Source organism: Amblyomma americanum, chromosome 1, assembly GCF_052857255.1.
Source record: "Amblyomma americanum isolate KBUSLIRL-KWMA chromosome 1, ASM5285725v1, whole genome shotgun sequence".
In the NCBI taxonomy this organism is placed as follows: Eukaryota; Metazoa; Arthropoda; class Arachnida; order Ixodida; family Ixodidae; genus Amblyomma; species Amblyomma americanum.
In genome coordinates, this window is record NC_135497.1 from 173532686 (window position 1) to 173535967 (window position 3282).

Below are 3282 nucleotides of genomic sequence, written 5' to 3' on the forward strand. Positions count from 1 at the left end.
CTTGCAAGGACAGTAAACTGCCGTTGTTGTTTCGCAGGCCTGGAAGCTTGTGTCAACGTACATAACGATGGAGCCATGCGGCAGATTGGCGTCTTGCTCTGTAATTCGGTAGCGTAATGACGATGCCGCGCGGGTAGATGATGGCCGACGTAGATCAGTTGGCTTGTTGTCGCTTAGCTGCACAAAACACCAGGGAGGAAGAACTGGCGGGGGCGGCTGTAGAATGGAGTGCGATGAAGCATATGCCCTGATTGCACACGTTGTGTGTGTAAGGCTTGACTTTAGGCGGCGAGCATCACGTCGTTGCTGCACCAGCTCATCTAGTGTATTCAGCTGCGCACGTTCTTGGAGCGCCACGATCGGGGTAATGCGGGGAAGGCGAGTGATGACCCTCACTGCCTCTCGATTAACAGCTTCTAGACGATCCCATTGAGCCCTCGTCAAGTGCTCGAATTGGGCTTGGTAAACGACCCGCACCAACTCTCGTGCAACATGAGAGCGGGCTCCGCCTGTTTTAGGAGCAATGCGTCTAATTATACCCAACGCCTGAATTGCTTGCTTTTTAGCCCGAGAAAGCCAAGCAGTACCTGTTCCTGACTCGTGTATTGTCAAGCCCAAGATTTTTACGGTCGAACTTTCTTGAATTGGAGTTCCGGATAGATGGAGACGAATTGGTGTTGCAGCCAGTTTACGGCGCCCCCAGCGGTTGGCGACTGACACGAACGTGGTTTTGCTCACTGAAAGCTGCAGACTAATTGAAGAAGCAAAAGTCGACGTAATATCTGTGGCTGATTGTAGGCCTGCTACTTGAGTCATCAGGTCATTGTGAGTGCTCCACAATACTCGTCGCTGTCGTTGGGTTCCTCGCCGGGCGTTAAGACGGCTGGCGTAACGGTTTACAAATGTGTTTTTCTGTTGCTGTATTAGCTGCATGAACTCTTTCGTGCACATTCTTTTTATCTTTACAGTCTCAGACAGCAGGTTTAATTGCACGCATGTGTTTTTCTGTTTCAGTATCACCTTTCGCGCGTATTAATTTTGTGTTTACAGTCTTTCGTATTCTTATTTATGTTTACAGGACCGTTTGAACGAGCACGTTAAAGGCGCATTATTCTCTTGAGGACAACAACAATAGCATCAATAATAAAAAAATAATGGCATATGTCTTTAGCGTTGTCTTCGGAGAGGAGACACTACGGTCTGCTACACGTAGACTGACTGATACGCGCTACCACTAGTCTGATTTACGCGCAAAATTATTGCAGCAAAAAATGTGCGAAATGTGCGAAAAACGCGTTTAATAATCGTTTTTGCAGAGTTTACAAAAAATTACAGCATAACTGTCCATAGGCTCTAGTTGCATTTTTATGCCGTGAGGCGGCGTGAGAAATAGACAACTTCCAATATATGGACATGTAGACAGCTTCCTAGACGTCACACTAGACGTCTTGTCGGACGTCTAGAGAATTGGAACGCGCCCATACCTGCTACTGCAGCAACCAGTCCGAAAACTGGCGGTGAAGGACCAAGAACATCTTGTCAACCTATGCAATAATATCTTGACACGCATTCATAGTCTCGGTACCAACCAGAATCTGTCGAATGTGGAAGATATATACATAATTTCTGCTACATCGCGTGTTGCTGTTATGTGTAGACTAGATGCTTTTTGGAGCACCATTTCAGAGAATGGGTCGAAATGGTGCTCCAAAAAGCATCTAGTCTACACATAACAGCAACCACGCGATGTAGCAAGAAATTATGTATATATCTTCCACTCCGACAGATTTGGTTGGTACCGCGACTATGAATGCGTGTCAAGATATTATTGCATAGGTTGACAAAGATGTTTTGGTCCTTCCGCCGTTTGCTATGCCAGACGAAAGAAGAGTGGTAATATTTGCCCTAGCCTCTTCTTCTGATTATATCGGTGGAAAATGGGTGACAGTTTTTCGGCTCTGGGTTCTGTAAAACACGCTCGTGAGCACAAAGGTTGACGTGTGGCATTTTTCGAATTTTTTCGTACCTGTTTTAACTTTTACATGAGCTGCACCAAACTAACACAGGAAATATCGAAAATTCTCCTCCTTTCCCAGCAGGACTAAAGCATATAGCCACAATTTCATTTGCCATACCTTCGCAGGAAGCCAGCTACTGGCTCGCTTACACACTATAGCAGAACACCTACACCTTCGGGCACATCTGCCGCCTTCCTGCTGCGAGGGCAACCTTGACACTTGACATGCGTAGCTAAAATGCTCTGGTCGCGAATGTATAGAACATTGGTCCAAAATTGAATGTCTGGCACACCATTCAGGTTGAACGTAAACGAACCCATGTCCCGTGACCTAAAGGTGTGGACATGCATGCAGGACACATGGAATCCGAAAGCCATAGTTTATCGGCGCAGTAATGCAGCACCGCAGCTCTGACACGGCACAGTATGTCTGAAAAATTCCATAAGGGACCTCTCCAGCACACTTTAATGCCAAAATAATATTCCAGTTGACTGCTGATGCCCTGTGTGAAAAACCGGAATGTGAACTTTATTAGGCAGCTGGCAGTCTTCATGCAGAGGGTAAATGTTTGGGTGCGTCGGTTTACTCTCTAACTACAGGTTACAGCTATGGAGACACAAAGCACAGACGAAACAGGTCCACATAGTACAGGAGCTCTAGATAGTTGCTGTGCTGTGTTAATTGTTTTGTCTGTCCTTGGTGTTTTTGCGCTAGAACCTATATCTCTGCTGTCCGCTTGACTTTCCGTGAAACGCTAGAAACCGAATGTTTTGATTGCCAATCATTTAGGCAAGCGACTGCTAATACATCGAATTAATTTCTTGTTTAGAATTTGGTTTAAACAATGAACATATGGTGACAGGTTTTCTTCACGCGGCGCTGTCACAGACGTCTGGATTCTGTGGTGACTAGGTTGCTTCGCAGAGCTTTCGGTGGTACTAAGCGGACTTGAATACTTCTTGGTTATAATGTATGAAGTTTTCGGCCAGTAGAGTTCAGTAGCCCTGCAAAAGTTGTGAACTATTATACCAGTGCGTCCAGAGCTCACTAGGATGCAGTAGAGCGTCCACCCAGTGAGGTCGCAATGGACGCGGATCGGTCACTGCGTCACATTCTTGCCACCAAGTCCGGTGTCTCCGTTGTGCAACGGCCAGAAAAAGGTGAAAACCAAAAGGTGAAAACCGTAGCCAACCTAACAGTTGGCTACGGTTTGGGTTGGAAAAGAAGGAATTCTGTGATAAGTCCGAACGGAAAAAGGGTGATG